The sequence below is a fragment of the Pongo pygmaeus genome, chromosome 6 (genome assembly GCF_028885625.2).
Source record: "Pongo pygmaeus isolate AG05252 chromosome 6, NHGRI_mPonPyg2-v2.0_pri, whole genome shotgun sequence".
Taxonomy (NCBI): Eukaryota; Metazoa; Chordata; class Mammalia; order Primates; family Hominidae; genus Pongo; species Pongo pygmaeus.
The window spans coordinates 73659163-73674269 of NC_072379.2; the positions used below are offsets into that span (position 1 = coordinate 73659163).

General features: G+C 35.4%; 1 long non-coding RNA gene across 1 annotated transcript in view; it reads right to left on the minus strand.

Moving 5' to 3' along the window:
* The window catches only part of LOC134739866 (uncharacterized), a 216329-nt gene extending 208258 nt beyond the window's left edge, over positions 1 to 8071 (minus strand). The window contains exon 1 of the long non-coding RNA XR_010126935.1: positions 7994 to 8071. This is a non-coding gene — a long non-coding RNA (uncharacterized LOC134739866). The remainder of the gene's footprint in view (positions 1 to 7993) is intronic.
* Positions 8072 to 15107: the final 7036 nt, after the last annotated feature.

The window sequence follows — 15107 nt, forward strand, 5'->3', positions numbered from 1 at the left end:
AAAAGTGGGTACCTTCCACTTTGGGGTTCCCTCCACATATATTTATTGAGAGGGAACATATTGAGAGAGAGTTCGCTTTTCCTGCCACTCTCCACAGTCTTTTAATTATGCCACCTTATATTTCAAAAGCACTTTACAGTTTACAGAACATTTTTATATCCAGGATCTTATTTGATGCTGAAACACCCTATGACATAGGCTTAATTAATATGAATAACCTTTCATAGATGAAGATACTAAGACCCATCCAGGACATTTCCAAAGGCACTTGTGTAAAAATGGGGAAACTAAGACTGAAATCTCTTTTGCTTCAAAATTGACTACTTTATAATTCAAGGCTTAGTGGTAAGCCATATGATTGTGTCTACCTTATCTTCTACTCTAAGGAAAAGAACAATAAATGGTTGCATTTTTACTATGCTTATTTAGGGATAAATACAGTTGCCTGCTGGAATTATATGTGTCACAAGATGTGGTAAGAGTAAAATAAAATGTTATATGCCAGTAAAAAATATATACTTCTATGTATTATAATATCTGTACTGTAGTGTAGTGGGTCTCAACCTGGGATGATTTCTCTTGGGAAAGGTTTGGCGACATGTGGAGCCTGTTTTTGGCCCAAACTGGTGAGTATAGGGAAGAGCGGCTACTGACACCTAATTGTTAAGGGTCTGGGATGCTAGTAAACATCCTACCATCTTACAACACACAAGACAACTCCCACCACAAAAATTACCCGACACCGAATGTCAACAGTGCTAAGACTGAGAAACCATGCTGTCAGGCATCTACTTGTTTTAGTTATGAATCACTCTAAGTGACTGATGAAACCTGTGCTGTCACCTCAGCACCAGCACATACACACCAAATACTGCACGCTCTTTTACAGTGTTTATTGACTTGCTGAAACATACTCATAGATCACAGGGTGAGAACCCTAGATCTACAGAGTGTAGCAAACAATAGGTCCCAAAGACTTCCGTTGAATTGACTTTGTTTTTATAGCCCCTCAGAGAAGTCAATCACTGTAAGACATGTTCTGGGACTCCTGTTATTAAACTAGAAAGTCAGAAGTTCACATGCAGCCAATAATCTGAATACATCAATGCTTTGAAGGATATTAAAGTCATTCATAACCTAGTAAAGTAATACTTGTACATTTTAATTGAGAAGTGGTTCATTTAATCTCACTCCACAGATATTTTTAATTATTAAAAAAGGCCACTAATCTCAAAGTGGAATTTGTGGGTTATTTTATTTCCTCTAGCCCTTTTGAGAGAGATTAGAGGATTTGTTTCATAAAGTATATCACGTAGTGATTAAGAGGGCCCCTAGTGGATTGTAATATTTTATCACATAAGAATGAGAATGAATACTCCATTAAAATCTTGTCATCTGACTTTCTGAATTTAAGAGTCAGGGGGAAATTATGAAATAGGCAGTTTGTCTTCAGTAACTTTTACAGCCTTTTTCTCTCCTTTCCTTTGGGGTCAAAATTCCTTCTGCCCAGTTTTCTTATTCTTTCTTGATCAAAATGTGTCAGTTATATATACAGAGCATGAATTCAACCAATATGTCCTTTTCTCAGTATACATTGTTCAAAGGTAAAAAAAATCATGGAATAGAAGTTGTTTCTATTTTTCCACTATTAAGTGTTTTAAGCCTAAAGAACAAGGTGAAGCTCGGTGTGCTGGCACGTGCCTGTAGTTCCAGCTACTTGGGAGGTTAAGGTGGTAGGATAGCTAGAGCCCAGGAGTTCGAGGCTTCAGTGAGCTATGATCATGCCACTGCAATTCAGCCTGGGCAACAGAGCTAGAACTCTAAGAAAAACAAACAAACAAACAAATAACAGGGTGAATAAATATTTAGGGAACAAGAGATTCTTAGGCCATGTAGTCTAACAGCATACAATAATGGTTTTGCCAAAGAAATATTGATTCAAAAAATATTTTATATAACTTTCAACACAGGCTAAATTTTACAATATCATCTATATAGACTGATCACATTTTATCTTAGCTAAAATAAACCAGTTAAAACAATTATTTTATTAATATCTATTCAATGTGCTATCTACAGACTTTATATGTTTTAAAATTATTGTCTTCTTTTTCTCAGTAATAGAAATTTAGTTTTATGTCTCCTGTGCTATTTGGATTAAAAGCATGGAATTTTCTGCATATGTATTTAAACTCAACAAATATTTTTGAAGGCCTATTATCTGTAGGATTTTAAAATATTAAAATACTATAAATTCTAAGCAAATTCTAGACCATAACTCATTCAAAAACAAACATAAAGCATTAAAAAACGCAGAATTGTATTCAAACTGTAAACAGAATTATTCAATGTTGCTTAAAAATATGTTTACCCAAGTCTCTCCTATGACACAAAGACGGAGAAAGATATATTCAATGTGCAAGCAGGTCAGGGAGGAGGCCAAGAAGTCCTCTTCTAAAACAAACAAACAAAACTCTCAGCCCTGGGGATCATCAAGCTCTTTTTATATTTCCAAGCCAAGCTTGCAATTGTGTTGGGCAACACTATAATGAATCTAACACAATTCTTTCCCTTTCATGGTACTCATTACAGTCAGCATTACAAAACAAAATTAAGGTTTTAGGGAAGACATTTCACAGTGTCCCAGTGTGCAAACCACATCAACATAACCCAACCATCGATTTGTTTCTTAAGTCTATAATTCTTTACCACAGCAGAAGGTTCATTCCAAATGTGAAGTTTCATTCCAAATGACGGTCTAACAAAATTCAAAATATCACTAGTCAAAAGAAATAATTATTTCTTTTTCCAAACCCAGACTTTTCACTAACATTATTATATATTCCTCCCCAAATACCTCCATATTTATGCAAACTACACTTTTGATTTCAGGTATTTTCATTAATAACGACCCACACTCACTTTTCTCCCATAGTGGACAAATATCCAAAGAATATCTTTGCAGAGCAAGGCCACCTGCCACAGGACCATCATGTATATCATGGCATACCATTGTGAATCTGTCTGCAGACTTTGTCATCAGCTTTTTACCTTCACTCATCAACGTCCCTCAAATATTAGCCAAATAGATAAACTTAATGGTAGACTAGTTACAGTTGTCCCTTCCCATAGTGGATACTTAGAGGCTCTTTCTCCGGTTTGATTGCCTTTTCTTGTTCCATGAACTGTACTTTTTTATACTCTGGATGAGTGAGGTAGAGAGAAAGTGTTAAAAGTTTGAGTAAATCGTGACACTATAACTACCTAATAGACAAGAAAAAATATTAAATGTAAAATCCTGCTTGAAACTTGACATCCATGCCCACAGCCAGCTATATAATTGGTGGCTCCCAACGAAAAATGGAAATGCTTGGTTTCTTGTTCAGAAAGCAAGAAAAAGTGCCATTAAGTGTACTGAAATATCAAACATGTTCCTTTCTTCTTCTGCCTCTCAAGCTTTCATGGTGTTTTCTATTTGTTGCTGGGAGAGTGTAGATCCTCACAGGCACACTTGGGGCCCCATCTTGCAACTCAGTTCATGTGTGCACACAGCCTACCCTTTCTCACTAGGGGTCAAACCAAAGTGCTGTGCCCTGGCTGGTGACAGGGAAGTCCATTTCCTTTTCCCATTAGCTGCTGCTCAAAGTACAGCAGGCAGATGATCCTCAAAAAAATTGCAACCTCTAAGCCAAGATGCCCTTAGTACCTGCATAAGTACGTAAGACATTGGCACCATGCTGTGACCGTGGTCAACCAGCCTGACCATGTCCATTCCCACTACCTCATAAACTTTCAGTGCCAAGTCTACCAAATATAGGCCTAAGGAAAGTTTTGGGACTTATCTGTTAACACAGGGCTCCGTAAAGGTAAATGAGAAAGAATGGCCTTTAGATTGCAAAAGTCCCTACTTGAGCTTAGCTTTATTGCAGTTATTCTTGCCAGTCTTGCTGACTTACATTCTACTGGGATCTGTTCTGTCTGGTGTTTGGAACATCCTACAGAAAAATGGAAAGAAAAAAAAAGGCACAGTTGGCTAAAAAAGTATCACACATATCACACTGATGGATAATGTATTGCCACCATAATGTATCACACAACACATAACAATTATTGACAGATTGGATAATGTGTTTAATACCTTTAGGTAATTCACCAACCCTTGGACTGAATGCTCTGTTTACGCAAACATTTTAGCTAAAGGGTAAAAACACTTTTTAAGTTACTTTTTTTAATGTTGAGCAAAACAATCCACAGGTCACTTGCTGCTTTTGTTTTAGGATCCCTCAGAATTAGGCATGAGTTAGACTGTACATTATTTATTTAATTGCTTTGGAATGGACATTTCTGAACAACAAGGGAGAAGGTGAAAATGTGTGTGTGTGAGAGAGAGAAAGAGAGATAGAAACGGTATATCACCTTTTTTTTTTTTTTTTTTGAGACGGAATTTTGCTCTCTCACCCAGGCTGGAGTGCAATGGCCACTGTGCCCGGCCCCACCTTTTTAAAAAAATTAACAAAAATTCCATATAACTGTAGTGTAAATTACACTGTTTCATGAAATATATGTATGCATTGTGGAATGACTACATCAAGGTGATTAACACATTCATTACTTTATATACTTATTTTTTGATAGTGAGAACATTTTTTTTTCTAGTGAAACAATCTTTATTGACCACATTGGCATTTCAGATGGGTTAGGGATTGGCTGGAAGAGAGCTTAGTTTAACTATTATTTAAAAAAAAAAAAAATTATTTCTTCTAAAAAACAGGGCGGGGGAGGGCACATGTGCAGATGTGCAGGTTTGTTACATAGGTATACGTGTGCCACGGTGGTTTGCTGCGCCTATTGACCCATCTTCTAAGTTCCCTCCCCTCACCCTCCGTCCCCCAACAGGCCCTGGTATGTGTTGTTCCCCTCTCTGTGTTCATGTGTTCTTAATGTGTGAGAACACTTCAAATCTATTCTCTTAGCAATTCTTAAGTATGCAATGCATTATTAACTATGATCACTATATTGTACGATAGATCTACTGAACTTATTCCTTCTAACTGAAATTTTGTATCCTCCAACCAGTATCTCCTGAAACCCCTCCCTATCACATCCCTCGGTCACTACCATTCTACTCTCTGTTTCTATGATTTGGACTTTTTAAGATTCCACATGTAGGTGAGATTATGCAGTATTTGTTTTTCTATGCCTGGCTTATTTCACTTAACATAATGTCTTCCAGGGTTACCCATGTTGTCTCCTCCCCCATTTATTTCTTGCAAACATCCATTCAAATTGCTATTGCACTTTCTGCAATTTCTGACTGTAAGAATCCCCAATCAAAAATTCACCTTAACATATGAGCAAAAGATAGAATTTAGTTTAGAAACCACTATTCTTCTGTTTCTATAAAGTTATAAACCTAAAAGTACTTCTTGAAGTCAAAATCAAAGCATTAGAAAATAAGATCTAAGAATGAATTTGTGTAAATGATGGATGCCTTATTGATTGAGCCCCCCCACACACTTGCAGAGAGCTTTTAGTGAAAACAAAAGAGAGACTAGGAAAGCTGGAGACACTTCTAATTCTTAAAGGAACTAGATTTTAATTCTGAGAGATATTTGGTAAATAAATAATGTATCAATAACAGATATTGAAGAAAATGATAGAATGGGAGACAGAACAAAAAATAACTTCAATATTTTATAACTAGTAAGTGAATTGGTAACAAGAAACAACAGGAAGCAGTAAGTGGGAGGAAATTATGAGTTCAGTACCAACATATTAATTTAGGCAGAAAAGGAACTAACAATGAAGGTTATTTGGCGGTTACCGAAAAAGGAAACTTGAAAAGAACATAAGATATCATAACTAGAGTTGTTATTTTAGGTATACCATAAGTACAAGAAGGTAGCTGAACCATGGAAGTCTCCACTCATAGTGGAGAGGAACATTAGAGCTGAAGGTTTAACAGGAGCAACTCCAAGCCTGATAATGGAAGGAATGAAAAGGAGCCAAAAGACTTAAAGAAACACAAATAGTGCAAAAGTGAATGCACTGGAGAGGGTTTGATCAACAAGTGGGAAACATTAGAATAGAACTGATAGAGTTCTGAACAGAGAAAAGCAACAGATTTAGAGCTAAGTCTGCATTTTGCATTTGATTCCAACTTCTATTCTAGAAACTCCAATCTCGATTGAGCTAAATATGTGAAATATAATGACAAAAAAGAGTCAAAAATCAAATATGGAGTCCTTCTCACTGTGAATTTCCTAGTATTAATATTTCACTGATATTTACTATTTGGAGAAATAATAAGTATTATTAAAAAGCACATAAAATAGGAAAAAGTATGTCTAGTATTTGGCAGTTTTTTTCTATTTCATAATATTTGCAAACCTGAGCTTACCCAGAAAAAAGGTTTTTGAACTAAAAGTGGATGTTATAAATTCATTAATATATAAAATGTAATAATGTTATATTTCTTATTATGATAATTCTCAAATTATCATTTTTCTGTTACTTTTTATGTTAACCACAGGGGATAGGTTGAAGAAAATATAGACCACTCTGGCCCACAGAAACAGCCTGCTTTTTAATTAATATTTTAGATCTTTGGTTTTCAAATATAATTAATAATTCAGCAGATTGATGTTTTACCACTGTTCTAGAAATTTCCCCATGGAAACCTAAATTACCTTACCTATTTCAAGCACCTTGATTTAACTTTTTTTTTAATATTCCTTATATGTTCATGCTTCTCTTAGTTCTTGGCATTCACACCTGCAATTATATTCTGCATGCTGCCTGTAATTATCTTGCTGCTATCAGAGTCTGCATGGTTTCCCACATTTCAGATCCACACAAGCATACTTGTGATCATAATTACAGTCTTGTATTTTTGTTCAGCAATTTTAAAACCTTCTTGCTTTTAAAGCAACAAATCTTCTGTAAACAGAGCTTCTGGAACATACCCTACAGAAGTGACTATCTTTTGGAATTTTTGAACCTCTTTGAAAACTGGATAAATGCCTGTTTTCCCTAGTAAAACACACACACACACACACACACACACACACGCACACACAATTTTCATACAAATTTAGAGTGTTTACTTATCCCCTGAAGTCTTTCCTTATTTCATCTAGGGACCATAGACTATTACAAAATCTACTGCATTAGATGTTTTCCAAGTAGAAAAAACAAACACACTCGCCTTTCCTCGCATTAGGAGAATTTTCATAGCAATACAATGTGTCTTTTTAGAAAAGACTCCCCTCCATGTAGCATCCCTCACTCAGTCTTACTGCTATATTTTAACACCATTATATTGAAGGAAGTTTACAGGATGTTCCATTCTTTTTCTTACCTTTGTGCCATTTCCTAATGCTCAATGTGTCTTCTGCCACCTTTACTCTTTAAGGAAATAATACCTCTCCTCTCCCAGTATCACCAATAATCTTCATGATCCCACATTTAATAAGTGTCTTTTGGCGCTTTATTTTACTTGACTCTGCAGTAGCATTCTGTGCTGTTGTGAATCACCTGAAGTCTGAGCTACTATTCTTTCTTAGCTTCCATAATCTCCTGCTTTGTTGTTTTATGTTCCATATCAGCTGCTTCTCTACTTCTATATAATTTCATTTTCTTCACCTCGAGTAATACATGTAGTATTTCCCAAGATTGTTCACAGTTCTGCTTATCTTACTACTCCACATTCTCTCCCTAGACAATCCATGCCTATCAGAGCTTCAGTTGCAATCCACACACTGATTACTCCCATCATATTATGCATCCAATCTTGACCTCTCCTGGGCTGCATATGCATATATCCAAATTCCTCCCTAGTATTTTCTTCTGCATGTCTAAATCAGTTATTAAGTCCAACTCAATGAATGATCTTTTAGCCCTAAACCTAATCTTTTTTCAGCTATCTCAGGGCAGTGAATGCACCTCATAAACTAAAAAGCTAAGAGTTATTCTTGGGACCTTGTTATCTTACCCTCCGTTCCACAGACTGCAGAGACTAGAGCAATGTTGTATATGTTACTGCTTCATCAGCAAGGACAATCACATGGAGCTGCAATTAGAGAAAGGGAAAGAGATGGAGAACCAATATGAGAATGCATTAATTGCTCCATCTCCCAAACAACTCTCACTAGTAACCATATAAATTGCATTTCAAGAGAGTTCATGCAAAAGGAAAAAAGAGGAAGAATTTATTCTCACCCAATTTTCCATGAGTCAAAAACACTAAACCTCTAACCAAGCTGAGACTAATTTTGCAGGGCTGAGAAACACAAATTTAGCTCTTGGGTCACTGGAATGATGGTGAGAACCACTTCTACATCTACTCCTTGATTCCCAGATCTGAGTACTTTAGCTGTTGCAGACAGAATGTTATATATTATCTGCCAGTTTCTTACATAACTTCACTGGGGATTGTCCCCAACCTGGCACCTTAACTGAGACAAGCCACTCAGAGGGCTGCCTCTGGAGATAGGGACATAGTAATAAGATGTGGATCTTATGGACATGGACTCACTGTCACATTGCCATTGTCACAAAACATGTTCATTGCTCTGACACACTGTTGCTTGGGCTGAAAAGGTTAACAGATTAGTTATTCCATGAGCTTTTTGATAAAGCTCAGAGACTGAATACACAAATAGACAATGGCGAAACCATAACGAAAAACAGTACTCTAATTCACAGACTGAAGATGCCAGTCTGGTGAAGTCAAACCATAACCTCTGTAGCAACTAGCCCAAAATGTTTAAGACTTAATCAGTAACTATCAGATTCCCTAATTTTGCCTCTATTTTCTTATCAGAATGAACTAGAGAAGCTAAATATGCTCCACCAACCAATCACATAAGATGCCTGCTTCTAGTTAGCCTGCCTTCTACTTCCCATTCCAACAGCCTCCAATCAGGATACACCTGAAGCCTTTCCTTTATTCCACTAGAAATTGTTTTCATTATCCTCCCTGCCTTTAATTATTAGCCAAACTCAATTTAAGCTGGCTGGCTGGCTTTCTATAGCAAGCTCTGAATGGTGGCCTTTGCTATTCATTCTAATTATTGATCAGAGGGTGATCTTGGAGACCCACAAATAGCAATCTGTTCATATGCATTTCTCCTAGCTTGACTATGACCTCTTCCAGGAAAGAAGCCTTATTTAATTTTATTTTTAATCCTTGCTTGTTAAAAAATACACATGTGATCTACATTTGTATGAGGGAAAGCAGAAAATGAAGAGAAAGTATAGTAGTATTCACTTACAATAGCAAAAATATTAGTGAGAATCAGAAATGGAACTTGGAGAAGCAGGACAAATGTATGATTATGAAAATTTATAGACATAAAATAATATTCTCAAAAATAAACTCAAAGTTGTAATAGTGAACTAAATAAAGCTCCATGGTAAAGAAGAATAAAATGGAATTTCGAGAACATTGATGACAAATGGAAGCACAGAGCTCACTTACCATGGAAACTTGTAAACATCTCCATATTTATGAACCAGTTTACCATAAAGAGTATGATTTTATCAAAAGATAAAGACAGTCCTTGGCACCAGGTGGAATTGGTTTTAATTTTTACTCTGACACCACAATTTATTAAACTACTTTTACCTCTGGTAATTTAAGGAAATACTTTACTGGTATTAACATGGCTTTATATTTAACTAGAAGTATGGTTTACTACAGGCCAATTAATAAACAGAAACTGTAATTCAACACATTGCTTGCTTAATAACTTACAACATACTGATAAACCTTCTCAGGTCTTCAGTATTCTCATACGAAAAGTATGCATTTGCCTCATGGTGTTATCACAAGAATAAACATTTTATAATAAATGTAAAACACCTACAATCTACTTTACCTGGCAGGCACTTAATAATGTTAGTTTTTATCTCCACAAAGACACCAATTAGAGAGACAATTCAATGTACCTACCCACTATTTTTGAGGTAAGCCCTATAAACTCCAAGTAGCTCTCTCTCAGCTAAGACTGTTATAAATTATCATCAAAATAAGTTCTCCTTTCTTGGGCACAATTAAATCCCAACTATCAGGTAATTGTTCTTCAAACATCAGTAAAGGTACATAATTTGTAGCCTATTCTTGCAGTACATAAACTTGGTAGGGAGAATACTCTAGTAAATGGAATATAATTTTTCATTGACATCATTTACATACAGATGTTTTACTTCCCAGGTCCAACTGTTTGTTTGTTTTGAGAGTCATAATCTTTTTTTTTTCTACCCCTACAAGATGAAGTCCCACTCTGTTGCCCAGGCTGGAGTGCAATGGCACCATCTTGGCTCCCTGCAACCTCCGTCTTCTGGGTTCAAGCGATTCTCCTGTCTCAGCCTCCTGAGTAGCTGGGATTACAGCAAACACCATCATGCCCAGCTAATTTTTGTATTTTTAGTAGAGACAGGGTTTTACCATGTTGGCCAGGCTGGTCTGGAACTCCTGACCTCAGGTGATTTGCCCGCCTTGGTCTCCCAAAGTGTTGGGATTACAGGCGTGAGCCACCGTGCCCAGCCAAGAGCCATAATCTTTAGCCTAAATAAATGTTGACAACATGTTTGTGATTGACTTCAAAGTCTTTAGTAATAATTATCATCATAAGATTTCCGTAGTTGTTACTGTCAAAACCCCTTCACTTTCTGCCTGGCAGGTAGAAGAGTTTGCATTTAGAGCAGAGGTACTGGTGACTAGCTCAAATGAAAAGGTAGAGAGAGCACACAGCATGCAAGGCCTCTGAGCCACTCCTTCAATTCCGTATCTTCTGGCTCTAACGTTATTTCTATTTGGTAACTCAACAAGAAAACTATTCATGCTGGTTCATCTATTCTTTGGGTTTTTTACTTGTGGGAATTCGTTCATCCTGCATTTTTAATCATTCATGTTTATCCATTTGTTCATTCATTTATACATCAGAAAATATTTATTCAGTGCCTAAAATGAATAAAATGAGAAAAATATAACTTCTATTAAGGGGTTTTAAGGTGAGGGAGTGGAATGGGGAAATGAGACATACGTGTTCAAAAATAACCATAAAATATCGTGATATTGTTGATAATTGGCATTCTAACTGGCAATGTCATAAAGCTTTTCAAAATAACATATATGAAGGAGAAATTACTTCCAACTTGAGAAACTGAACAACGTTTCACATAGCATTTTAACTATATCCTGAAGGTTTTCAAATGAGAAGGATGTTAATAGAGAAGACTTTTAGGAAATAACATTTTTGGTAGAGGAAACAGAAATTACTAAGGACCAGAGACTTGAAAGTGAATGGTGCAGTGTAAAAATGGATCTTAGTTTTGGTATGGTTGGTTAGTCTATGGGTTGTGTCCATTGCATGTGTTTGATGGAGGTAGGTGGGAAGAGTTTGGGGAGAAATCATGTAATTATGTGTCAGATCGTAAAGGGAAATGAAGATATTATGAGAGTTTTCGAAAGACAATAAAGAGACTTTACAGGTTTCTGAACAGAGTCACTTGAATTTTGTGTTTTTAAAAAACAAAACCTGAGGTTCTATGTTCAATATATTAGAAGAAGAAAAATTGGGAATTTGGCAATCACAAACCAGATGTGAAGGTCTGAAAAAGTAAATTGCCATTAGAAATGAAAATAAGAAAACAGATGTATGACACATTTTATATTTAAAATTAAACAGCCTTCATGATCAAATGGTTATGATCAAGTGGATGAAAAACAAGAACTCAAATCACCTTAAGACTCTAGCTTGAGTATCTGGTGAAGGAATTGGATGATTTAGAAACAGAATTATCAAATTAGAGTTCATATACCATTATAGAGGCCTGGAGGTTATTTGAATTAGATATGTCCAGTTTGCCTTGGATTTTCAAACTTAAATAATGATCTCTGAAACTCATGTTCAAAGAGTATATATCTAAATTCATACACTCTAACATTGGTACGTGCCTACCCTCACAAAATTCCAAATCTTTCCTTGCCTTTTAAACAACTTCAAATAATCCCCCAAATGATAACTTTTTGGAAAAGGAACTTTAATGCACTTCGGGGTAAAAATTTGGTACCGCTTCTTAATATTAAAAAGAATCTCAGGCTTATATAACTATACGGTATTTTTTAATGGAGAAATTTAAACAACAAGATAAATAAACCCACTCTCAAAACTGGGGCTACAGTTTTAATATAAATGAGCTTTTGATGGTTTTCATTTAAAGACTTTCCTGGTTTACAGTTTGCCTGTAGGGGCAGAAAAAGTTGAGAATTGTTAAAGAAGCAAGAGGTAACTCTAATTCTTTACCAGGAGAGATTCCAACAGGGCAGACAGTTCAAAGTAACGGATCTGGAAATTATGGGACTGTGAATTTTACACATAGATTTAGAAATTATTTCCACCAAATAGTAGTTGAAGCCATGGAATGGTATTAGACATGCATAGAGAAATTCTATAGTTTAATTAAGTCAAAAATACGTATTAAAACATATACTTAAGCATGTTATTATAAAATTTTAACATATTGGGTAAAGTAGTATATTAATTTATACTGCCAGCTTAGCCTGTTTTATGAAAACCACATAATAATTTTTTTCTACAATTTCAGGATAAATAAACATTTGCACTTACTGAGAATATCTCATTGTTAAGGAAGATTAAAAATGTGTACATTAACTTAAAATAGAGTAGTAGTCACTCAACTACAGCAAACAGGGCAACACCCTGATGAACATCAGAAGACTAGGCCTGGCACCCTGTCCTCAGTGCATGCTTTCTCAGTAATGTGTACCAACTCTAGTCCCTATAACATGATGTAAGAGATAGTTTCAAAGTTTTTCTGGCTTTTATAGTGTTTCTCTGCCCTGAATTTATTAAGCAGATGAACTCAATTTGGCAATGTAGATCAGAATGTTAACATTATGATCTACACATAATGTAGCTCTTCCACAATGTACAATGTGGAATGTATATTACATTACATTACATTACATTCACAATTATACAGTGAAATCTGTGTAGATAAAGTAATCAATGGCTCAATGAATGAAAGAAGAATATACAGTTGAACTTAGTATGCAAAAAAAGACAAATGTGACTGCCTTGAAATGTTGAGACAATTTCTAATAAGTATAGGCATGAAGCAGTTGATATGTGTTATTTTATTGTTAAACCTCTTATTACAAAAAATGAATTTGAAAGAGTATTTTCTAGGAAACAATTACAGGTTAGACTGTAACTTGTAATTGTTTGAATTCAATAACTTAATTATGAAATTATGGAACAATGACTTCAATAATTTCATTGTTCTTATTAACAGACTTTTTTTTTTTTTTTTTTGAGACGGAGTCTCACTCTGTCACCCAGGCTGGCTCTGCCTCCCGGGTTCACGCCCTTCTTCTGCCTCAGCCTCCCGAGTAGCTGGGACTACAGTTGCCCGCCACCATGCCCCAATAAATTTTTGTATTTTTAGTAGAGACGGGGTTTCACCGTTTTAGCCAGGATGGTCTCGATCTCCTGACCTCATGATCCTCCCGCCTTGGCCTCCCAAAGTGCTGGGATTACAGGCATGAGCCACTGCTCCTGGCCTATTAACAGACTTATAATGAGCATGTTATATAAATTTAAATTTAAAATATACATTCATACAAACTTTTTTATCTGATTTATATATTGGAGTTTCACATAAATATTTTATCTAAAAATCATCAAGAAGTGAAGAGATACAGGAAACTTTTTACATAACACTCTGATAATGTTCTCATGTTGATATAAGAAATGAAAAATACGTTAAATAAATTTTGGTACACAATATGCCTAGCTTCAAAAGCTATTATCATATTAGACTTGGTGTCTACATGAAAAACTCTCAATTGAATATTTAACTGTATGAGAATAGGTTCACATATTAGATTTTGCTGCATCATTTTGATAAAAATGTCCAGCAGCTTCTCTTTATTTTAAATGAAGAGTATCTTGAGACTTCAGGGCAGGTTGTTTTGAAAACAAACAAATGAACAAACAAAAACCAATGATATCATTTGTAACATGTAAATAAAGATTTTCTCATTTCTGTAAAACCGAATCATACAGAAATCAATTTGATGCTATAGCTAATATAGGATTACAACTATATTCCCTAATATACCTTTCACATTTTTTGCGTGAATCAAATAATTTTATTGTTGTTAACATATTCATAATAGGCATATTATTATAAACCCAAATATAATAAAAATAGGGAAAACCACACCTATTTAAGTTTATGTTTAAACTCAGTTAAACTTAAAATATATTTTACATAAAACATTTTTATCTAATTAATATACTGAAGTTTTTTAATAAGAATTTCACAGAAAAACCATTTCCTTAAACTCTACCAGTACAAATAAAGGACAAGTGAAATTTTAAAACAGAAATATTGAAGATAGGAGACGCCAATGATACCCTGTATTTTAAGGTCTGAAGTAGAGTAGTGAAAGAAATTTTCTAAAGAATGTTGTGATGATGTTCTCACCTTGAAACACACTGAATATGTTTTGATACACAATGTGCTTAGCTTAAAAAGTTGTTAACAGATCAAACTGAGTGTCCATATTCAAAAAAGAAAGAAACTAATCAAACAATTCAACCCTATGGTTCTCTGGAGTAGTCTCAGGAGTAAATCAACAAAAAATGAATATCATAATAATAACTTGGGCAGAGGTATGGTTGCTAGATTTAGAAGAACAAAAACCAGGATGCGTAAGTAATTTTAATTTCAGATAAACAATGAATATGTTTTAATGTAAGTATGACACCATGTAATACTGTAAAATAATTATAATTTTAAATTACTTATCATTTAAAATTTAACTGAAAGGCCAGGCGTGGTGGCTCACGCCTGTAATCCCAGCACTTTGGGAGGCCAAGGTGGGCGGATCACGAGGTCAGGAGATCGAGACCATCCTGGCTAACATAGTGAAACCCCATCTCTACTAAAAATAGAGAAAAAAAATGAGCTGGGCGTGGTGGCGGGTGCCTGTAAGTCCCAGCTACTCAGGAGGCTGAGGCAGGAGAATGGCGTGAACCCGGGAGGTGGAGCTTGCAGTGAGCCGAGATTGC